At 37.3% G+C, this 25,954-nt stretch overlaps 2 protein-coding genes across 2 annotated transcripts in view; both read left to right on the forward strand.

Annotated features, from left to right (window-relative positions):
• The window catches only part of LOC139127419 (uncharacterized), a 146,456-nt gene that overhangs the window by 44,685 nt on the left and 75,817 nt on the right, over positions 1-25,954 (forward strand). The gene's annotated exons all lie outside the window — the stretch shown is intronic.
• LOC139127421 (uncharacterized) overlaps positions 13,075-25,954 on the forward strand; it is a 36,329-nt gene continuing 23,449 nt past the window's right edge. The window contains exon 1 of the mRNA XM_070693345.1: positions 13,075-13,332. The gene's annotated coding sequence lies outside the window, so the exon portion shown is untranslated. The remainder of the gene's footprint in view (positions 13,333-25,954) is intronic.

Genomic DNA, 25,954 nt, shown 5'->3' on the forward strand with positions numbered 1-25,954 from the left:
AATTTTGATGTTGACTAACCGCAAATTTGAACAATTCATGCAAAAAGAGCCTAGCAGATCTTGCCTTTTGTGCGTTGACCATCGGCCCCTGACATGATGTACGCCCGCTAGGTGGCGCCGTCATTGTTGAACCTGACCATCACAAGCTATTTCAGTGATCGCATTCCTGTACTGGATCTTTTTGAATTTGAAAGACGGGTAAATAAAAAAGGTAGTCAATCATTCTGTTTATGTTTGAGTTGTGAATATTATCGCTCACAGATGTGTAGGTCTATCATAGTTATTTTAATCAAGAATGTCTTTTTTTACTTTATGTGTTTCTGAACCTATAGATGTGCTAGACTTCTAGCGGAGTAAAGGGATTTGTATGAACTTTGAACACTGAGTTATTTTCAATTCTTTAAACAAGTTACTTCTACATTTTCCAATAACAATGGTAGACTGATCCATTGCATTTTGCCATGTGCATCTTTTGATATTTGATCAAAAAATTGTCTTCAGCAAACAATAATGTTTTATATTGGTTGGCACAGTGCGGATTGTATTTTACTGTACGATACTCCTGGGAGCTTGTACTTTAAAGGAGATTAAATACATGTTTGCTTAACTTTGTGTGTTTTATCAGCATTAAAAATTATATATTTTCTGTAAACATCATTAAGACTGTCGATTACTTGATTGACTTGTACACTAAATATTTACCTATTGCCTGTAAAATTGTCAAAAATTACTGGAGATATATGTCAAAGTATGACATCTGTCTGCGATATCACTCATGCTAGTAAATTTGGACTTCAGACTTTTGAGAACTTTCTTTGTACGAAGTTAGTCATGGTATTTTGATACAAAATTATATATTGTGTAAAAAAATGAATCATGCTAAGGTTCTTACTTCAGATTGTATTTTTCTCATAGATAGATTGACTTTGTTGTACACTTATTTTATCGACATGAAGTGATAAAAGATTTTGGTCAGACATTAGTTAGACTTTGGGCACGTCATCTTAGTTGAAAAATTCTCTTCGGTTCCAGCAAAGCAGATTTTGTAGGGAGATCCCATTTGACCTGAATTTGTAAATTTCTGTATAGTAGGAAGCCAAGAATTTTATTCATTTTTGGAAAGAAAATCTGAAAGTTTCTTACTTTCAAGTCTTTATTTGAAACATAGCGGTAGTGGAAGGGTTTATTGCCATTAGTAAAAACAACCTTGATAAACATAAATAAAAAATGGCAGAATATTTCATAAATGTATACAGGAGAAATTTAAACTTTTATGTGTCACAGTATTTTCAGGAACATTTTATCAGCAGTTTTTCAAACTTGTAGGATTTCCTTTGACCGTAATAAGATGTAGAAAAGTAATGAGGGCGGTGAACCTGTTCGGTATGTATTGTTTTCACATTATTACGGTATTTGTACTCCATAGTGTCCATAGTGTCACCGGATTAACTTTGACAATGTCAACGAACACACCAGCAAGGGTATACTGTGGTTGCCCTTACAGGTGCCTTCGTTGTTGATTTTGTGGGTGCACGTGACTTTCCTGGGTTCCATGTGTTTAGACTGGCGGTTCTTCTTTGATCGTAGCTTTGTAGTGTTTCTGGTGATGTAACAAATATTTAAAACAGTTTCCACTTGAAGTGCATTTTCAAAGCATTTTAAGATTTGCACGATTGGCAAAATTAGATATTATTTGAACCAAACACCATCTCGATTGAATTATCTGCGAATTTTGGGCAGTGAATTACTATTGATGCAATTGATTTTTATCACTTTTTATCAAGCTTTTTTTAACTAATAAGCTTATGTGTGAATATTGCACAGTAGAATGTGATTTAGAACTTGGTATTGTTGATTTAGGTTTCAGATCTTTAATGAGAAATTTATATTCATTATATTAGTGACTTAATGAACATAAGCTATCCCAATATATCATTTAATTTTATTCTTAAGAATGTGAGTCATCTACTTTTTACACTCTTTACATTTCGAAATCTATGCATAGAGAACTTTGAGTTTTGTCACGATTAAGCCTATAATTTTGCAAAAATAGTATCACAGAATTAAGCTCTTATAAGTTTTCTTCAACTTGATGGGATTATTTGGGAACATGTACAACTTCTGTGAAATCATCACTATGAGTAATAAACTGCTTGAATTGTATTTATGTCTCTGTGATTTTTTTTACACCAGCATTATACATGCGCACACGAGCATTGCTAATTTCCCCGTACAGAAGTACAGACACCAACAAGAAGCCAAAGAAGCCAAAGATTCTTATCCAAAACCTAAACATCAATGGAAACAATAGCCATGTTAGATGTACCTGCCCATAAGGTCTATAGGTCCATAAATCTATAGCACAGAACACGGAACAGTAGAGTGAAATCAAAAGAGAAATATATTATGAAATTCCAAGTAAACCACAGAAGTTGTCCGGTATTCCGAAGGAAGTGCAAACGTCACCATCGACACGCGAAATGTTTAAAGTGACGATGGACCACAACAATGTGCAGGGCATATAAACGTTACTTAAAAACGATAGAGGTTATCCAAGAACATCAAGAGAGTCTAGAGTGTTTGAATTTTTACCTAATTGGTTTTACACATGTCCGCGAGTATGCCTTTGGGAGCTAGTGGTTAAGAGACCACACGTACTGGGCTATAGACGAAGGCTTCAAAGTTGTCGAAATAGAGGGCGCACTCGTATTCAATGCATGCGGTCCGTCATACAATCTGTCGGCAGCAGACGTAATCTGAAAAAAAATTGTACAGAAAATATCAACAAAAATACAGAAATACTTATACTTCCGATTGAAAAACAAAGAACAGTGTTTGATTCAGCGCTGAAAATAAACATGCGCATGCTTAACAAAGTAAATCGCTTCAAGTTGTCATTGAAAGGGGTTGTAGCTCTATTTCACTTTATATCGTACACGAGTGTATATCAGCAGTCAAGCAATCTAAAAAAGCTAAGCAAACAAACGAACTAACCGATAAAAAAACTACTTAAGCGTTTTATTGTATGCCGGAGAAGTTTTAATAATAGTTCCTTGGCGCTCTCAGACTTGTTGGAAGTCTGCGATAACGCAAAATTAAGAAATTAAAAAGCTCTATCATGCATTGTGCATTACCACAGAGTAACATAGACAGAGTGGCAACAGCTATTGTTTAAGGCGTGAAGCGGTTACGTAAGCAATCCATGTTTGCCTCGCCTCACGAAGCTCTTGGCTCTCTTTTCCGAAGAGTGCCGACCATGCACCCTTCGGTAATTTTCGGATTTTCACCAATTGTTAAGCTAAAGTATGTTCGACAAAGTTTGTGTTGTTGTTGTCGCGTGGTGCTGATCGGAATTGATGTGCTGGCAAAAACGGGAGTGTTTTGAGCTTCAGGAAAGTGGGTTTTACCGTTTTAAAAATTCCTCTCATATTTTTATGAATATATAATGAGTGTGTTTGAACCAAATTTGAAAGTCTTTTATCGATACTATCTGGTTTTACTCAATGGTTTACGGTCAGTCATACCGTCTTTTACACGTGCGTCAAGAAAGGACATGTTTATGAAACTACTGGCGTGTTATGTTTTGATTGGCGTGAAGCAGTGTTTCTGGCCTGAGAGCTCACAAAGTAACTATGGTTGCTACGCGACTGGCAGTACGATGCCATCTCGTCGTATGTTTCGCATAATCTCGTGTAATTATCAACCACAAACAAAGCCTCCAAAAAGTTTAACACCTTTGAAGCTCATTTTAATATGAAAAGCCAATAGTCTACCGAGACGCCCATGGAACAAAAGGCATGCAAGTGTTGCCACTCTGTCTATGTTACTCTGTGGCATTACATATATATTAATTCCAGAGTGTGTCGGTCTTAGCATTATTTATATAATCACAGTCTTTTCAACTGATATGTAGTTCCCTTCAGTGACTTCCGTATGACCTTTCAATGTTTTATACGAAAAATCGGGGGTAAAAAATGTCGATTTTCCCGAAAATGTGAGTTAGTCTACGTTTAGGTTGCCCATCCCGCGTTTTTTGTCTTGAAATTTAATTTTGTCGGTAGCGGATACACTTTAACACTGGCGTCTATATGTTGTATCAGAGGCGACATGGAGACGGAAATTTTAAGTTAGAGCTCCCGAGATTCGATATATGAGTTACGCCGGGGACCATGATAAATTGATGGGGACCTTTTGCGACAAGATTTGGGAAGATTTGTTTATGTTATTCACTACATAAGCGTTTTCTGCAAAAAATGTCATCAGGTTGTAATGGCAATTCGCAGTAAAAAGATGGTATAATGGAAGGAGTTATGAATTTATTGAAATCAAATTACAATAACAGGAATTTTAAAAACTGAAAACAATTATGAGAACATGCACCATACAATCTTCTCCATTCTAAATATCTCCTAACTGGTCCTGTACGGAGCTGTGCCATCTGGACGCCTATGTTGAAAAATATGTATCGCCCCCAGACACATGACTTTGTAGAAGAGGCAGTCAGCCGCCATGGTTGCATATTAGCCGAATGCGGGTTAACCGCTTGGAATCCTTGCCATCTCTTGCAAAGTTGAACCATGTAATTTTTCTGGACACCTCGAACTGCAGCAGTTCTGACGAAAGTGCACATATATAGTTAAACCAACTTTGGTTATGTGCATGTCATGTTGCCGAATATTTTTTTCCTAAATCACCAAATAAATTTACTTGAAAAGCGTAGTTTTGATCGCAAGTAATCGCAACACACACTTCCTCGGACGCTGCCCGAATCACAAAGTCGATATGCAATCTATTTTCCACCGTGACTTGTTCCAGTATGAGATATTACATTTCCCAAAGCGATTGCTGTCCTAAAATTCCAGATACCCATGTGCTATCTCATTCAACTTTCAGGTAATGGCAACACAAAATGCTTGCATTGACAGGTTTGAACAAGGAAGAACGTGAACCTGAGTACTAGTATAACATCCGCACACCTAGGATTTGACCCGTTCCTTTAATGCGTAGAGCTTCGTCACAATCATCGAATCTCTATGATTTGTTTGTTGTTTGTCTGTTTGTTTGTTTGTTTGTTTGTTTGTTTGTTTGTTTGTTTGTTTTGTTGGGGCGTTAGAAGAATCGAATGTCTTCAAAAGTACATAATCATTTTACTGAAATTTGAATTATACTCTCGGTCGAAGACTGTAATTACTCCGTACGTACACCCGATGTCATCTACAGGGAGGGGGTCGGAACTGCGCTAGTGTTACTTTCTCGTTTACAAACGATGTATTTTATGCACGATAACTAGATGTATCACATCAACATAGTTGCAACATTTATATTTTACAGTGTATGTCATGGTAAACATGTTTGAACTTTCATCAATTGCCAACTTACCTTGGACAGTGTATACATTTGTCGCACGATATGGTCCCATACGAACTTTGAATTTTGACTGTTCTAATGACTCCTACCCTCACAAAGTGGAAGATTCTAACACCTTGCACTGTAAATAAATAAACAACTTTGATTTTTAGTTATCGATTAGAAAGTTATCTTTTTGTGTGTAGTTTGTAGCTACGGTTTTTGATACATTTTTGCCATTATGCGGGAAAAATGGCGTGACGAAACACACAAGGGACAGTATGTTAGTTACATCATTGCCCTACAGAGGGCGCACTCCTATCGCCTCGATTTGTCGCACCTTGCGCTCTCCCGCAGCTCAGAACACACAGCTCAGTAAGTGGTAATGCAGTCAATCCAATTCCCGCAGAGGCTACCTTGAATTTTGATTAGGCGGGATTTGCCATGAAACATAGTCAGAAGGGATTGGGCAATTCCCTCATTTTTACAGTGTCCCTTGTCTGTTTCACTGGTCTAACGCACAGTCGCCTATGCACTTGGTTACGAGGCGGACAGCCCCTGTAACTACCGTGATGTCTTTTTGTATAGCTGATCGCTGTGTTTGTGTTTTGTACACATGTAGAGGGAGTGAAATGTTAACACCTTGAGTCTCTTGTAAGTACATTTTGCATAATACTCGACAACAAAAACATATTTGCTTTTCAATTTCATTTTGATTTCGTCCACAGACTTTCGTCTGCTATTCGTTTTTAACTTTCATGTTAGTGTTTTCACTATTACCTCATCTAGCCAACTTGTATTGGTAACATGATGTAGTTACTGCGATTGGTCTATTTAGAGTTGGTTCTGAATCTCAGGTATGTTAATGCATAGGCATAGGCTTACATACATGTAAAATCAGTTTGAACATACTTTTTAATCAGACCTGGTCAGAAAATTGTGAAAATTGCCAAAAATATGTTTCGCATTTGATTAAGTTGAAATTTACCATAATATATTACCTAAGTCAGGTCACGTGACCATAATCTGTTATTTTCCCGCCAAAATTGTATATTGCAAATAACTGAATATTCCAACCGCTAAACATCAAAATATTTAAAATATTATGACAAATTAATGTAAAATGGGATGGGAACTTGTGTTAGAACTAGTGGCAGATGCAAAATTATTGAATTTTGAATAACATTTCTTCACAAAAAACAACAAATACAATATTTTTGACGTTTTACATGAATATTTTGAATATCAGAAAGAAGTATAGATAGAGTTTCATGAGTGCCATGTATTTTTGAAAGAATATGATAGATGTTGTTTCCAAAAGTGCAAAGAAAATCAAGAAAATTTAACGGCTTAGTGTTGGAATATTAAAATTAATAAAGACGTAAATTTTGGCGGGAAAATATCAGATTTGGTCACGTGACTCAACTCGTCAAGATTTAGGCAGACATTTTTTTTAAAGAATTTAATAATTCCAATAATTAGGCCAAATATCAATCAAATCCGATGGTTTTTAAAGATAATTGATCATTTTCTCACTTTTGGGCTTGATGGGTACAAACACCCATGCATTAACTTACTTGAGATGGAATGTGAACCTAAATTTATGGTTTGCCACAGGGAACAGATGAAAGGACCCTGGGGTGGGGAGGAAGTTTTTTTTGTGCAACGGTTTACCTTATTTGATTTTATAATTTTGACTGTGATATTTCAAATAAAGAGTTCAACTCTACACCGTCTGACTGCTTTATATATTACCGACAAGTCCTTATCTCCTCTCCAACTTTTGTGTACACACCACTGTAATTGCTCCGAAAACATTGCCAACTTGCTAATCCGCTGTCTGTATCAGCGGATTAAGTGATTGAGTCAACACCACAGCCGTCCCACACGCAATGTTTTCGGAGCAATTACAGTGGTGTATACATAAGTTGGAGAGGAGATAAGGACATGTCGGTAATATATAAAGCGGTCAGACGGTGTGGAGTTGAACTATTTATTTGAAATATCACAGTCAAAACTAATAAAATCAAATAAGGTAAACCGTTGCACAAAACCCTCCTCCCCACCCCAGTGGACTTTCATCTGTCCCCTGTGGGTTTGCAAAGGTATACAAAATTACTATTCGTGGTCTAAAAATTACGCCTGTATCTTTCCGTATCAAAAGCTCATTTCGGTTAGACGACAAGTCGGAGATAAGGTCATCACTTTATTCAAACAAGATTGGATAGTGAAGTATTGCCGATTTAATCTACAAATATTAATATATTAAAATATTGATCTCCCTTGCTTTTCGTTGTACATTACACACTTTTTTTTGCGATATTGCAACATTCAGCTATACGGTAGCTAACACTTTTGGGAAATTTGAAAAATATGAAAATCCAATTATTCCAAATTAGTTCCAATTGTGTTTTCCTTAGTTTTCGTGTTATAGTGTATACTTGGAATTGAACCTCTTCAAAATGTGCTCGCTGGATCAAGCAGATCGGAAAGTTTGACAGAGTGCGCATCACGTTTGCGCACAACAAATTTTCGTTCCCACCTTTCCGTAGCAAACCAGTAGTATGACGGTGGTGAGAACGCGAGATGAGAACCAATAAGGTAAGCACCGCCCGTTTTAGACGTCATACAGTTGCAGATAGAAAGTAAGTACATTAGACTTAATACTAAAGCTTACAAAATCTCACTTTTTTTCCAGAATTATTTGAGCAGCAACCAGGGATACGTCACGGTTTTACGCTAAATAAAGTTTCCCCCAGCAGACTACAGCTGACTCGAATTTACCTGCCTTACGTTCAATGCTGGGCCTGAGAAATTCACTGAAGGGAAAAATGTGCACACAGACGTAGAGGCAGTATCTATTATATGGTGTTTATAATACATAGATCCGTAGATGGTGAAAGATTTTTTAAATAAATCGAATAGCTAAACGTTGTTTAATGTTGTGAACCGAACTGTAAATGTTACGGGAAACGAAATGTCGTTCAAAAACAAGCGATACTTGAACATTATAAAATTTATTAAACAACTTGATGATTTACTTTGACGATTTCGATTCGGGCGCACCCATTATTCAACTTAATGGCTGATAAGCTTAATAAACGGTTGTAAATTTGGTAGTTTTGTTGACAAGTGGTGGCACGCATATCACATTCCTCTCAGATCTGTCTTGTTTTCATGTTTGATCAACGTCAGTGCAAGTCTAGAATACTTGGACTTGTTCAAAGCTGAGTATTTCATCATGGACGATGCGAAAATACATTTTAGGATTTCATTGGTGAACTACAGCACTGGTGCACTGTGCGCCTTATATTGGCGGCTGGCGACAGAAAGTCGGACAAGTCTTGTCTTTTTTGCGACTTCGTTTACAGGTACAACGTTTGGTCGGATCCCCTGATATTTGATTCATCATGTGATTTGCATACTTTCAATCCACTTCGCAATGGCTGTGAGAGTAACATCCAAAAGTATCGTAAACAAATTCGGGCATATACATATTGCTTGTAGTGTAGCTCAGAAATCATTCATGGGTTCGGCTCTATTAACGGGCAGAAAACCGTAACTCACATCCTTGGTACGCTGGCAGTGTGACAACACCATAGGGATAGATTTATTCTCACATTCTGTATAACCCACGGAGTATTTTCGTTTGACGAATGTTGATTGGTCAGTTGTGACTACTCCTATCCGCGCGTATTATGTGACCAATGGGTGGTCGCGTAAATCCGGAACTACAGCGCGGACAAAAGACACGTACACATTTCAAAGTGAACGGGTTTGTGAACTCCCCGTTGGTGGTGGTGACAAGTAGGTGAAGATAGACGAAGCAGGATGCATTTTGTTAGTTTGTAATTCATGGTCAAAATATTATAAACTAAATGCTGTTACATCAGTAAGAAGAAATCTTTCACTGTTTCGTTGATTATTTGATGTGGGTAAATGTGCACGAAATATTTCTGAGGGGAATGATAAAAATCAAAGAAATTCACTATGACGATGGAATTTTTATCCAGAAAGAAATCCCCTAACTTGTGTCAGCCCATCGGGGTGTCAAGGTGCAGGTGGGATTCGATTGTTCAAAGTCGACAGGCCCGTCATGCTCAAGCAACAGCGCCCTCTTTGACGTAGCATGACATAACGTGTACCAACAACCATAGATCGCATAGGACTGCGACCTTTGTTCACCGTGATAAATTGAGGCTTAACATACTGGTAGAAAAACATGCAAAATCCTACTGAGGAAACAACTCCTACAGCTACAAACCAAATATACGATATCTCTCTCATCCAAATCCCATTGCCTGCTATCGAGTAGTGCAAGGATACATTATATCATAGAGAGTGAACTGTTCATTGCTCATTCGAATGGTTGGTTCTTAATTCCCCATGTATAAGTATAACATTGGTTGGTGCGGTTTGGGTAGGTTGCAAGGGTGAATTTAATTTTGCAAGGATTATGACATCCAAAAAGTCAGTTTGAATGAATTATGCACTACGGAACAAAAGCAACACATCATCTGCTGGTCTGTGCTTTCTCAATGTTCAAGGTCTTGTTTGAATTTGTTCAGTGTTTCAATGAAAGTTAAATTTTCATATGACACAAGCACAGATTCCCCTTGCAACCCACCCCGGACATACAGACACACACACACACACACACACACATGATTGCATAAAAACAAAGACATACAAACATTACACACAGAAATTCAAGCAAGAGTCCATATACAGTGGTACATAGTTACGACTATTTAATGCACTGTTGTACTTTTTCCTTGAAACATAAAACTGCGAGGAAAGAAAGATCTCACTGCTACTCTAAATACACTGAATAAACAGAAAGAGGTCAGGGGTCAATTCACAGGGGATATCAACATCACAGTTGGATCTATCCAAGCCTTCTGGCAAAGCCCAAGTATTAAACAACTGAATTATTTCTACATGCTGTTTAGTCTTCCTAATTTTTTCTCACTGTACACAATCAATTTAAAAGAGAATAATTATTATTAAAACCCACGATTTCTAATATTTGGTCTAAAAACAGGGAATATAGAAGAGAGTTGGTTGTTTCTCTCCTCCAATTAAAAGACAGGCAGGGGGTATATTTTGTGAACAGAAAGAGAGGAACCCCACCCGAGAGGACAGATTCTAACTCAGACTCCAGACTTCAATAGACAATTTCCCTGAATTTTCCACGGCGTGAAAGTGAAAAATAAATGAAAATAAATTCTGCATTAGGTTCTATGATACACTAAACACGGCCTTGTGTCACATATTTTTTGATCATTGTATAAACTAGCGCACGAAAAAAATGTACAACTATCACACTTATTACCATCCCCACCAATTTACACCTGCCCACCCCTATTTGAAAGTAGCCCATCAGAAATGTGTATGCCTGGGTGCGGTCCATTCCACTGAAGCAGGGGCCGAGGCGTTTCTCATCGCTGAGGATTTTACAGCTGCAACTGTGACTCAGACTGGTTGGATTGCAGCATTGTTGAACACTGTGACGTCACACTGCAAAAACCAAATGAACTGTGAAATACTCTTTCATGTGAACAAAAACAAAAGAAAAACTAAATTCTGCCACAGTTTGCTTTATCTGTCCTCATTTTTTTGTCATACCAAATATCACAAAAATATTGCTACATGTTACCCAACGCTGTATATTACATGGTCTAACGTAACCAAAAATGGAACATTGACGAGAAAAGACATTTCACAGTTCACATTACGTGTTCCAATGACAACATAAAAGACATAGATGATGTGCTACTTAAAAATAAAAGTACAGAACCCAACTTAAAAAAAGCCCTGTCATTGTAACTGTCAAAACAAAGGAAAGATTATTTTTTCATGTGAGCAATAATTCTTTTAAAATAATACAGCAGCTGAAAACTTGTATTTAACCTGAACAGAGGGAATAGGCCGAAGCAGGCTGTCATACTACACAAAGATTGGTGTGGAGTAAAGAGGACTCGTACAACAAATGAAGGGAGTCAAGAAATAAGAACTATCATACACAGATCCCACAAAGAACTAGAAGCTACCGATTCAACGTACGACAGTTTTTGCTAAGCTCCCCTAAAATTCTAGTACAGTTCGGTTCTCAAGTAAAATACAAGTTTTTTTTCTCATATTTTTTGCTAGATTTTATCTACAGATAGTTCATTGTCAGTTTTTCTAGGGAGACTTAATATATTTTCCTCGTCACCCTAGGGAGCCTTTTTCAAAGTTCTTTCTCTCTTTTTATAGTCAATTGTAGCGATTATAAGAATACAAAAAGGTCCGTTGAATGCACAAGTCTATTTTTCTCACACATTGGTGTCATGTGATTCAATGGAAATAAAAGTTCCTGCACAAGTTCTTCCAGCACAAGGTTAATTTGTCCCTGTCGGTGCAGCGGTGGCGCCCGCTGACGATACGTCCCCAGCCGATGAGGTATTGGCAGCTTCTGGTGCGGAACCGCTGCTTGGAAGTGAGCCTTGGACATGGTGCTGTGCATGTGGTGGTACTAGGATTGAATTCAGTGGTGGCTGAATAGACAATTCTGAAATGAAAGAAAGAGTATTACTATAACATTAAATACTTCAAAACAATCTTTCTGTCACATGGATATGCAAAATGTTTTCAATATTTGTGGTCTGAATGGTTTTGATAGTCAATCAAGGGTCAACTCTACCCTTCTCCAGGTTATTCTTCTACGTGCTGATCCTAAATTAAGGATTTCTTTTCTTACATGATGTGTCAACAAAATATTTTCATAAAACTTTTCTTATAATTTTGTTAAGAGAGAGCACATTTCAATGCATTAACCAAGAATTACTCCTCTGCATCCTTAAAGGTACGGAATCGATTCCAGGGATCAAGTTTGATCTAGTCTGTAAGAGGATTATGAAGGTGAAGCCTTTTGTTTTCCGTTGAAATTGTAATCTAGTAAGAAAATTTCCTGGCAAGACAATCTGACGCCTGAACCATGCATATAACTAAATACTATAAACGCTACTTACCGTGGAGAATCTTGACAATTTTGGTGACAGGAGAGACAGTGTTTCCGTATATGATATTTCCATAAATATGATTTTCATTTTTCCTGAGGTTATATACTGATTATCATATATATAGTTTTGTAGTTTTTTTATAGAAATAAGCATTGCTGTTTTGAAGACATTTGGGACGATTGTGACTCACAACACTGAGTTTGCACAACAAAAATTTTATTGGAAGTCAAGACCGATGGAAATTTTACGGTTCTTTGACACCGTGTTAGGCACATATACCCAAATACCTAGAAACGAGAATTAGTGTAAACAGGACATTTAGTTATGACTCAAAAGGGAGATGCTACATAGCCTCTGTTGCTATCCAAAGACTTTGAAACAGACCATTACAACCCATGTCACGTAGTCGGGACAGCTCGATAATCGTTGGGAAAATGGATCTGACGGGAACGCGTTGTTAAGCATTTGCAGGTAATTATTACACTTTGTCCTGAGTGCAAGATGTATTAAGGGGTTAGACACTCAGTTATGAAAGCCCGAATTTTCAATCTTCTCGCCTTCCGCCTACTTCATTAATGCACAGACGCATGACAGCCGTAAACGTTGGGTATCTGTAAAGAGGTCACACAAGTCTTTACCCAATGTGTAGACGGATGTTGAAAGGCTTCAACGAATTCCGATATCTGTAAACATATTGATTGCGCATGCTCGGCAAACTTAAATTACCATTTCCTTTGTTGCTATTTTTCTCCCTTTCATACATGTTATGTTTGCAAAAGACTTCCTTTTTTCTGGGTGTTTTAGGGATTGTCCTTGTTTTGGATAACTTCGTGCATTTTGTCAGGAACCAATGAGTATACTTACCGCAGGAAATTCTATTAGAATTTGATCAAGTTGCAAATCAAGTTTGCGCTCCAAAGACAACCTTTCAAACATCGCTTAGACGAAGTTCCAGGTCAAGGAGGATCTCACATTTGTGCAGGTAAGGAAACCTCGGCGCTGAGATTACATCAGTCACTGTCGTGTGTGTTTTCATTGTTTGAGCCAAAGTGAAAATTACGATTAGTGAATAAGTAATCATAATCCAAAGTGGCATGAAACACTAGGAGCAACCAGACCATTCAATCTTGCAGTCATCTGTACAATAAAGATATCGGTGCGGTACTGTTGTTAGGCCTATACCTAAAATTGGCGAGGGAAGCACTCGAGCCTAAAAGTTGCTTTCTAGTGTCACTAAATCCCCTGTTCCTATCATGCCCATTGACGTAGCACAGTCGCTAGGAATAAGCCGTGTATTTTTATGAATAGGCAACGATACTATTTCCGACTCTGGTTATGTGAAAGGGCGTCTGACCTTAGGATGACCTTAAAATCACAGCACTTCCATATGGCAGCACGTATTGACATTTATCTGTTAGTTGAGTATCACACTAATTACTAAATTACATTGCCGCTTATCATTTCCTCATTAGCCCTAAAGATATATCAAACCACATATTTTTAATACGCCAAGTCTGATCATGCCACATTCAAGTCCTCTTCAATTTAGAAACTCAATAGCAATTAGAAGTAAGCTGTGAGTATAGTTTCAGTCAAGGACTTTGCGGTCAGGCAAAAGCATATCCAAGTTCAAAAACTTGAGATAAAGTGCCGGCATTACTATGTACTCGCATTAATAAACATCAAGCGTGGATTCCGAAAATGATCCAATATTGTCTAACAAGTATATCATGCTTCTCTAATTTGAAGCAAGTATAACGACAGCAATTTTCTTGACAAAAACTACAAAGTCACAAGGCAGTTAATCCCAGGTTCTCACATTAGTGAATGTGTCAACAGCCCATTAACAGTTTGTCATTCTTTTGTTTTCCATTGAATATTTCATCAAGTAAATAATATTTATATTAGATAAATCTACTAATTGAGTGGGGGTTCAAAAATGAATACTGTTTACACACATAAAACATCCTGCAGCGATTTGTTTGCCGGCGAGAAGTTTTGTCTCGTGTCAGCGGACCGGGATGGAGGGTTTTTTCGGCGTGAGTTTTTGCTCAGTGGACAAGTTAGAGGTTAATTTATATGGTTTGAACTACAATTTGATTGTTTACGCGGATTTGCTGATGTGGAGGGAATAAATGCCAAACTGATAGCAGTAGGTACTCTCAGCAAGTAGGTGAGATTTTTGTGGATGAGAAGGAGGATAGGTTATATTGCAAATTTGGAGGTAGGAAGACTGGAAACGTATCAACACGTGAAGAAGTGTCCACTCATAGTTGGAGGGCAGTCACGAATAATATTTACGCCATTCATCATTATTTTATTTTGTTGAAACACTTTGGTAGCTAGAGGCGCTCAAAATCAGCAGGTTCGACACCTCTTAATGTCACTAAAGGGTACAAATTAGGAGACAATCATATGAATTCTTATACAGCTGATGAAAATCCAAGAAAGAGAAAATCTAAGAAAGACAATCAAATTCAAATCCTATCTTGACTTGCAAATGATTATTTAGATTATAGGAAGTTACACATGTAGATCTGTAGTATAAACATATTCTGAAATGGTATTTGAATTCTAGAAGCTGATTTGTGCATCTTATGGATGACAGGTTGCAGACGTGAGCGTTCTGACCCAACATATATCATTTGACACAGCCGTAATGAGTTCGGTAACCTGACCCCTAAAGTAAGGTAATTGCAGCGTGCAATAGAAACTTGGATAACACGTTGCCTTTAAAAGGGGGTTTTGTTAGTATGCAAAGTAGAGGTATCATTGCTGACACAAGAGAGTCATTCAGAACGTATAGAGGCCACATTCTGAACGTGAAGGGACCACATGCAAACACAATGATTACTCATCAACATTTTTTTCTCCATAAATTGAAGTTTTAAAGCACATATCAGGAGACCTTTGACATAAGAGAGTGACGCGTAATCATTTTTATCCATTCTGTAAACGAATTCTTGAAAAGTTTGAGATCTCCTTTAGTTCACATTTTACCATCGGTCAATACCTGGACCAATATACTGGCCAAAATATGAAAAACATGCTTGGAACGGTAGTCAGGGAATCACATTTTTCAGGGGTGTTTATTATTCATGAAAAAGTGAACTATGTGGTACTTTCCTTGTGCTGACCAGACGTTATATTCAAATACAGAAATGACTGTCATTTTAATTACTGCAGATCATGAAGTATTGCATAGTGTACTTTCATTTTTCATTTATAATTAACGTGATTAATATTATTAAATTTGTGTTTGATTTTGAGAAGGCCTAGTCACTGATATTTGATATTCAAAACGACCGTCACCCAGTGTGTTTACTCCAAGGTAAACAATTCAAATTTTCGATGTTTACAAAAGTTAGACGATGAAAATATACTCCTAGCGCTTCAAAGTAAGCATACTTAAGTGGTTGATCAGGAATAAGTTGTTAAATTGAAAGAATCCAAATAACATGTTCCTGAGATGTATTCTGCTTTAACAAAAGGTTTGATCCGAAGGTTTGAGCCAAACATCACCCCTTAGGTCGATGTACTAAAACACTCAAGAGACGAAAACTTCACAAAATAAGGCACAGCCTGAAACCCCATTTGCAAACGTGGCATTTATTTAGATACGACATAATATGAAATAACTGTGCCACTGACAATGTAAGCCAATTCAGTAAAAGCATACAGCGATCTCATTGTCTATAGAAGTTCATTGACTTTTCTGCTGGGTCATGGCCGTTTCTTTTTTTAGAGTCCTATTTCCCCATTATTTCTCTCATTTTGTTTCGCTCAATAACTTTCCATATGTGTGAATCACAGCGTGTATTTGCAAAGATGAACTTCTTTTTTTCTTTTTTTTTATATATAGAAAATACCGTTGGGTATCTTTCATCTAAAAAGAAATCACGCTCTCTATAGTTTGATTCTGGTATAACGATTGCGTAAAATGGTTTCTCGACGAACACTACATCCCAACGACAGTTAATCACGTTTTCCGTGCACAAATATAAAGAGTAGACAAGCAATTTTTGACCCACGTCTGTCGGCCAGAAAAATATTTACGTTCACATGGACATTCTCAGTCTTCTCCTCGTGGTGTAAAACTCGAAAGATTTTTTGTTACGGACAGGAAGTATGATTTGGTTGCTTTGTTGGGTTTGCCGATTGGGAGAGGCGGATATATCCCAATCAGATAGCAGTAAAGACGCCGTAGAGTATGGGGAGAAGTCTTAGTGGATAAAATGGGATAAGGGGTGTTTCAAGTTTAGGATAAAGGAAACCGAAAGCTTATGAACTTATGAGGAACAAAAATCAATTATAAGCTTGATAGCTTGATTCCTGTTGATTCATGGGGTAGAAACATGCCTTCACGTGGTCTTCAGATTCGTACAGGTTGGCATGTGCGTATGCAGAGGATGAATGTTTGCAGTATTCAATTTTGACGCAACGCAGGTCGTTGAGACGCCCTCAATGAGTCTACTGACCCTTGAAGTACGGCTCTTTCACAGGGCGATAGAAACCTAGGTATAAAGGCATTGCCGAATTGGAGATCCCATTATTACGCAAATTAAAGATACTATCACTGACAGAAAGTAGTCGCTCTGAACTAAAGGGACGACATATAAACAGATTGCAATGACTCCTCAAAGCTTGTCTATCTGTATTTTTATAGTGTTTTGGTGTTTCTTCAGTTGGTGTCCAACAGTGTGTGATATGCTGAGATGCCGCAATAACGCTACACACGTCGAAAATATTTTATTTAGCAACTTTGTCTGAAAACGTCATCAAACTACCCTTGAACAACTTAGACTTTTCAATTTCGCACGAAACGATAGTGAATTAGTGCAAGCACTTCGGTGGAAAAATAAAAACTTTGTCTGTGCCAAAAGGGAAGGACGTTGGATTTCGTGTATCACAATGTCTGAGTTCGTGCAAGACGTCTCTGCTCAGTCCCTAGTACATTATCCATCCTCTGAAGATTTCAAGACCGGGTTATTTTGTCTAGTGCGTAGCTCTGGAAATGAACTCTGCCTTTGAATAATGTGTCATTGAATTCCAAATAAATTAAGTTTGGTTTTGCTTTCTGACCTGTATTGCATGTAGTCCTATTTCAACATTGACGGATTAATATTACAGTTTACAAGAGTGGTTCAGTGGATATTGGACCACTATTAAAGTCGAAGTTGTGAACATATCTTATCTCAATGAATCAATATCAATTATCAATGTGGCTAATTCTTTGCCAACGGATCTTCTGATACATAGACTTGCCCAGGAGTTGTGTTAAGTAAACCCCTACTATACAACCGGAAAACTGAATGGATAGTTTGAATTTAATGGATTCTCCAACAAGTTCAGTTATGCTCGATGAAAGTTTTGCAAATGCAATAATTGATGACTGGGTCAAATGTCTTTTCAATAGAACAATATCTTAAACTTACATATTGACGACTTATTCATTGGACATTATTGCTATTGATTCCATAATTAAAAGCAAGAAATACCATAATGTTTCATAGCTAAAATTCAACTGTAGTACCCAAGTTTGACAGTCTCTTTTGAAACAGATCTTTTTTCCAAAACACCAATTACTCAAGTTTGCACTAAGAATGCCTGCAACAACCAAAACGATGAGCGTACACTTGTATGGCATTTTGTATTATCCTTGTACCAAGTCTGAAAGGAATAGAGGCTCAGGCATATCTGAGATATCGGCATGGACGGACAGTCGAAAGCTCGTAGCTTAATCCATAAATACCCTCGTCCTTCGAGGACTTTAAAGTTCCCACTAAAAGTTGATCCAGTGGGGACTATGACTTTAACGATGGCTGGTTTATAAATATCACAGTATTATCGAGAATATTTATAGAATATTATAAAAAGGACGTTCAAAAAACTAAAAAAGGGGTAACAAATAGAACTAGTGAAAAGTGATGGCTAATGCAATTGCACATTGTACGAATCGTAACGTTCACTCATTACTGCCATTGATCAGCACTAGGATTACATAGGGTAGACATACTATTGACATGATTCATGAAGTTAAGCCAATACTGAATACTACGATTTTATGCTTGTGTGGAACCAACTCATCTTGCAAAGTTATTGCATGTTTTGGTGCTGCGACAGTTTGCTTAAACCTATTTCCATTCTGCGCAGTGTGATAGTTTGAAAAGCAAGCACCGATTTACAGCACAAACTTCCTTTTCACTTTAATAATGAGTCAGCTGAGCCAATCGGCCGAGCATAACTTAAGTAACAGAACAAAGGAATAGTCTCGGCACACCACGGGTATGCTGTCGGCCTACATTCATTTCATTTAACGTCGAAATTGAGTGTAAAAATATTGGAAAAGGTGCATTCGACCATAGACTACCAATGTCATGAGAGCCTGTGCGCTTCACATTTGTGAATTTGTATCATAGCCAGTGTGCTGTGTATTGAGAGTGTCCCAGTTAAAACAGGATAACAGACTAATTGTCATAAATACTAGTAGAAATCTACATTTCCAAACACGATCTGACATTTTCATGAGATTGTACTTTTTGAGATTGCCGCTGAGATTGTTGGTTGTACACTTCCGTTGTAGAACCTTGCCCGACTTTTCACAAAGTCCCATTTACAAACCTGTCCAGGGCTGAATATTTCTTTGGGGTTCTCCCGGTGACCTGAATGCCATGAATCAATGAAATGTCAAGGTGCAGCGCTGGTATGAAGTAAACAAGTTTTATCACGTTGCTTACATCCCATTAAATGGACCCAACTGAGAACACAAGTACATTCAACTTTGACACACAGGGATTGACAGTCAAACGAGTATGGTCAGTACTGACGGCGTACGCTGAAAATTTAGAGTTTTAACGAGAGTGTGTTTAATTGTAGGTGCAATGTGTAAATCGCAGCAATGAATATGATATGTTTTACACTTTATCCCTTGCTATGGGTGATTCTAAATTGTATCAGACATTCCTTAGTAATACGGTACCACTGATTCCCTTAAACGATCTTCAAACTTCCGACATTGTCGTCCATTAGATTTGTCTCACCGTAAATTAATACCAAGGCTATTATTTTGTGTGGCTTTACAAATCGTAATATTTTTTAATCTTGGAAATGAAGGATCGTACAGACCATTGTTATGAATGTGGGCCTTATGTTGACCTTCCGTTCTTATAACAATCAGTGAACAGATCAAGCTGGAAGAGGGTAAATGACCGAGTGTGCAAGTATGACATATCGTACCTTAGGGGACGAATGATAAGATAATTTACTCCGATAAATCTGCTTCCCAACCAATCGGCCAATCAAAATGTTAAATATGAACCATCAATTGAAAACGTGGTGCTTTCAAAGACCAGTATATGCTTGTACACCTGTTTGAAAATGTAAGTGTCAAACTCTCTCCTCAATAGTCGCCGACTGAAACCAATGTGTTGCACAATGATTGATGGTTACACCTATCTAACCTTTCAATTTGCATTCATAGGTAAGCGTAGGTATACATGCAGTTACAGCTATCGTTGATCTTTTACAGGACATTTTAATGGTTCCTACCTTAAAATTATGTAGATATCCATGCCGGTTTTGACCATTTCGACCATTAATGCTACTGTAAATCCGAATCCGTTGAACTCTGAGTATCCCTAGGCACCCATCTTTGATTCAAAAAAGCCATTGCAAGAAAAGTCAATAGTTCAGCATGAACATGTCTGTTTAGCTTTCTTCGATGACCTACTTTATCACTTTATAACTTCGCAGGTGACTTTTAGGTACAATTTTGTTTCTCTGGCCATGTGCGTACTTAACATACGGTTTGTGTCAAATCACGTTAGTTTCAAGTCATCACAATACCAAGAGAATGTTCCTTGTACAACTATAACCGAAAAAATCTATCTAGGCTTTGCATCTTCAAAAACATTGCACCCCATACTCCCAAAGTGGTACAGTCCCGAAGATAAACATACCCATAATTGACTAATTACTCCACTCTTATTGAGGGACGATAATACAATTCTAGCTTAAAAGGGTATCATCAACATTTTTAAAATTTTATTTGTAGCAGGAAAACGGGCTTTCTCCCATTTACAACCCCACAAGAATAACAAGTGCAGCGTGTGCAAAAAACATAAACAACAAAACGAAACAACAACATCAATAACATTGAAAAATAAAAACCTCAGACAACTCAATTTGGAAAACATCCGTTAAAATAACATTATAGCATATAAATATGATAATAATTATAAAAAAACATATGGTAGAATGTAAATTGAGACGCACAATAACAGTTATAAAAATATCCATGTCATGTTGACATACAAAACTGTTAAAATGATTCATCAATCGTTTGTAAAAAAAGATAAGATTGAACTTTTGAAATATTTGGTTTGAATGTTGCTTTGAAACGAAGTGAACGTGATAGAACTGCGAAATTGATTCAAAGAATGTGTGGACAGTAATAAAAAATGTATACACTTTAAAAAGAAAGATGCATCTCAAAATCTTTAAATGCTAAAAACCTTTAAATGAGCAGAAATAGACGCATCTAAAGATGCATTGATACTGCACTAATTTCAGTAGTTTCTAGGGTGGCTGGCGGGTTTAGGCTTTGTTGCAGATGTCAGACGCTTAAGAAATGAAAATTGTGCAGGTTTCATTTCTACACTCTCCCCTAGGTAATTTCTTGAGCCTGTATCAGCACACTGTGATCATTTCAATGACATGTCTATCTATAAACAAGTTATCAGGCCTATGAAACAGAATTGGAGTTAATTACCTTGTCATTTTTAGAAGACATCTACATGAACTCATGTGCAAATTATGCAGCTATAATGAGACATAGTACGCTCGTCTGAGTTAACTCTAACGAATTGTACTAATCGTTAATCATTACCTTAAACCGTCGGAAAATTTTACGACTGATTGGAATGAAGGTTACTAACGTATGGTGTCCCGAGTTATTAAGCATTTTCCACTTCAGGCAATTCCTAATTTGCATATTAAATGAACTTTTCTAATTACGAATATATATCTCGATTGACTAGACCGAAGTTGACGAAACTTGCTACGTACATTTAAGATACTATGATACAACAATGTTCAAAGTATTAAGCATTTCATTTCAGCAAATTCCTAATTTACATGTTTAATAAACTTTCCTATTTAGGGATATGTAGCGGGATTTACTTGACCTAAATTGGCAAAGCAGGCTATGTACATTGATGATACCAGATTAAAACAACATTGGAAGTCATGTAGCATTTTCATGTCAGCTAATTTATAATTTGCATATCTAATGAGCGTTCACAGTTTGGCATATACAGCTTGAAGAACTTGACCAAAGCTAATTACATATTTGTATTCTTGACGACCTTTATAATTAATCTATGGTGAATATTTGTTGATCAATTAAGTTGCAAACAAGTGGCAAAAGTTTAACTTTACCCACAACTGCAATATGTAATGAACACGTGAGCATTTTCAGTTCATATATGCTAAGATTCTATATGCATAGCATTTTGGCACACAGTTTGAGCAGTGGCGTTGCTGCAGAGAAAAGACCTCCCAACATACAACTTAAACCAAATCCTCGCTGTACCGCAGCTCACTTCAACAATGCCTCATTTCCAACCTCATCAAAATAAAATTTCTTGTGTATGGCGGGGCTGCTTTTATTGATTTTCTTTCTATAAGACATTGGTCTAACTGCAAAAGTTTAGGACGTCGGTTTTGAAGGTTGCGTCATGATCACTTTCCCGCATTGAAATGGCATTTTCTGACCCATGTCATCTCTTATGTAGACTTCCTGCTGAATCAAATTCGTTTTTTCTCTTGGGAAGAAAGTATGGAGTATGTGGTGAATGCGGTCGATCATCTCCTACATTATCTATTTCCAACAGGGTTACAAATATATCTCCCACCATCTGGCCATCTAGTATACAAAGAGATGAGAGTTTTCGAATACCAGACATAAAATCGCACCATTCTTCTGTCTTAAGGGAGTCGTCATTATTTACTGCCCGGGGAGTGGGAGGGTCGGAAAAGCTCACGCGCTATAACTATATCTAACCACAGAGTATTGTTTAATTTGGATGTGTATCATGACAGGGTTTTCACTAGGATATCTGACTGGGCAGAATTTGAAAGTACAGGGGGGAACACGCGAGTTGCTGAGGGGGAAAGCGTCAGAGGGGGCTGTCCCTATCTTGCATGGAAAAGTTTTGAGAAATTGATGTGTGCAATGCTGCAGTCTGGTGCAATCTGAGAGGTTTTTTATGAGTAAAACTTAAAACAGCCCAAGGGGGAAGAGCACGAGAGGGGGATCATCCTCTTGTATTGCAAATTTTGAGAAATTGATGCTAGTAATGGTGAATCGGAGAGGTGTTTCAATTTATTTTGTACTCGGTAAAATATGAATTACATTTCCTACATGATCATTGTTTCAGTCGAAATATTCAACAATCAAACAATGACATTACATTTTGTGAAAAATAGTTCTCAGTTTGCAAGAGATTTGAGACCAAAGAATATGCAGGAAAGGGAAATCTGTAACGTTCTTGTGTTATTTCTCCAGCTGCCAGCTTCTAATGAAAGCTTGAATACGGTATATTTAGTTCTCAAAATGGTTATTGAACTGAAATCAATCAAAATATATGTTTCTGTAATAATAAAGGATGAATTCACAATATTTAAGTTTAGTTGAGATCCTGTGAAAAAAAGAGAAATTGATGTGTGCAATGGTGCAGTCTGGTGCAATCTGAGAGGTGTTTTCAATTGTTTTTACTAGTAAAACTATTAGAACACCCAAAGGGGGAGAGCACAAGAGCGGGTTTACCCCCTCTTGCATAAAAAATTGTGAAATCTATGTGTGCAATGGTGCAATCTTGTTTCAATTTATTTCGGACAAATAATTGACTAACCCCTCTTCCTTTTTACATTTTGAGTAACCCCCTGAAGTTTTCACATATCTTCGAACAAAATTCTAGGTGGAGAGGCTTGTATCCTCACTCACATCATTGGTTACTTCCGTTGACACTGGGTCATGTCTACTTAACATTTTGGGTAACCATTTCTCTCTCAGGGTTTTTAGTATACTTTCAATATCATTACTTTTTTACAATGAGAAAGCGTAATATCTTTCAATCAAGGCCACGTCCAAGATACCCTGTAGATGGATCGTTGTACTGTTTTGGAAAACATCAGTGGATGCATTGTTCGGTAACATCATACAAAGTAAAATGTTCAGCCATTATGAAAGTATGGGTCAGTCTGTGACTGACCATTCAGGGTCTTCCCTCTTATAGTTTTGCCAGACCCCTAACCCAACTGTTAAATTGGATGTCTAGCCATACCATTTGACAAGATATTCACTCTTCCCTTTCTCTTTGTTTTGAGTATCTTTCATCCTCTTTCTTGACAATTTTTGTAGCTCTTGTTCACAGAACCTGCTAATTCCTCCCCATACAGTAGTTTATCTTGTAACAGGGTGGTGGTCTACTTCATTTTGTAAGTAACCCTTTCGCCTGGCTCTGTTTTGTTCTCTGTCATTTTCAAACATTGAATTTGTATTTCATGTTTTGTTTCAAACTCTCCATATAGAGTGTCCAACACCTTTTTTTTATTGCTTTTGTTTTATACAGACACAGCATTTCTTTTGGCGTTACAATGCCAAGTGTTGTTGTAAGATTGCATTAGCAAGGAGGCACAGATAGGTAGCTAAGAGTGTTGTTTTTGGTAAAGTACTTACAAGTTTAAGCTTTCAGGGTGCGATTAAGCTTCCAAGACAAGAAATTGACCTTTTTTCATCTAACAATTCATCTAACATTCTCTGGTGGTTTATAAGCTCAGAAGCTTCGTAAATTACATACTTCGTAAATTTTCTGAAAGCCGGGATATAGGGGAACATTTTGGTAACAACAGTGTCATCAATGTTTACATAACTATCACGTGACATGTAATATGCATAACCTTTAAAAATTGGTTTTCCCTATGTTTTGTCTCAATACTTCAAAACTTGACTCAACATGCTAGAATGCAAGCTGTCACAATGCTCTTCCGAAGTATGTCTCAGATTTTTTTATCTTGTTTATTTTTTCGTGAGCATAATTTTAAAGAATCAGCTAGTGTTAAAGTTTTTCTGGTATAAAAATGTTTAAGGAGATTTCAAAAAATTCTGAGACATTCTTTAGAAGATACTTACAACAGCTTGCACTCACACAAATTTCAGCGACATATCTCAGAGCATGAAACAAAACGTAGGTTTTGAAAGGGTATGCAAATTATCTGTCGTGTGTTAGTTATGTAAACAACGGTGGCACAATGGTGACCAAATTGTTCCACTACATCTAGGCTTTCCGAAATATATAACTTATGGGGGTTCTGATCTTATTAACCACTAGAGGATTGTTAGCTTAAAAAGGTCAATTTCTTGCCGTAGAACCTTAATAATCTGCCACTGAAGCCTCGGTGTCATTTCCATTGGTGAAAGGTCGAATGCCTTCACTAATTCGTTGAGACATGATGAAACGATGACATTTCATCTAATCATGTCTACTTATGTTGCCCTGGTGTAAACAAAGGCAGATCTTTCTGGCAAAATGTTCGTGCACAGACGGAGGACATCCGTTGTGTTGAGTATCAGGTAAATAAAAAGATAGCATAGGCTCATTGAGGCACAGGCAAAGGCTTCTGGAATAAACGTATGAGTCAAGGGTACATCTGATTGGCTAAGTGAATGACTTGTAATCCATCTTTTGAAATTTTAAACAAGATCAGATAATGTAGAGTCAGATTGATCGCTAGATTCTTGCTGTGTTGATGAAACTGATTCTGTACGATGAGCATCTCTGAGAGATTATAATTTAGAAAACCTTTATAAACACATTGGTGACCTCTTGTCATTTCCAGTTTCTGACATCAGATCTTATAATAAATGACTTAGGATGGTGAGTCAAAAATATACTGCGTAGGACTTAAGGAATATATTCAACAAAAAGAAGGCAAGGGATCAGAGTTGGAAGTTCCGCATAGACAGGTTGTGTTCTCCATAGTAGCATAGGTAAAGACAGCTCTGTTCCACTAGTGGCATGTAACGGAGACAGCCAACTTGATCTTCAAGGCGGCGATTTTTTGTTGATTTGTTTTTATCTCTCTATTCAGAGCAAAGTTTATATAACATGAAACTGGCTTCTGTTTTAAACAAATTATCATACATGATGTTCATTAACACAAGTAAAGACAGGAAGAACGTAAGATTTGAGAAATCCCGACTATAGATTAGCTTCAAGAGTGTTTGCAGAATACGGCTTACAACATGAAATGAGTGATAGGCAAAAACAATACAAACTTACATTGAAAGGATGCTCCCATTTTTGACAGAGGGAGGGTAAAATGGCCAGAGAGTAAATCCTCAGACAAAAAGGAAGTCTGAGGTAAAACATGCATACACAGCTAAGTATAACGAGACATACGCTGGCATTCCTAATTTTAGTCCGCGGGCTGGAGGGGCCAACCGTGCACCCCCAATAAACCTACTACATGGGTATTTCTTTTGTTCTTTGGGATCTGCTGAACTAGAAAAAAGATGTTAACATTGGATATTTTTGGATGCA

This window comes from Ptychodera flava, unplaced genomic scaffold (assembly GCF_041260155.1).
Source record: "Ptychodera flava strain L36383 unplaced genomic scaffold, AS_Pfla_20210202 Scaffold_31__1_contigs__length_3010019_pilon, whole genome shotgun sequence".
NCBI lineage: Eukaryota > Metazoa > Hemichordata > Enteropneusta > Ptychoderidae > Ptychodera > Ptychodera flava.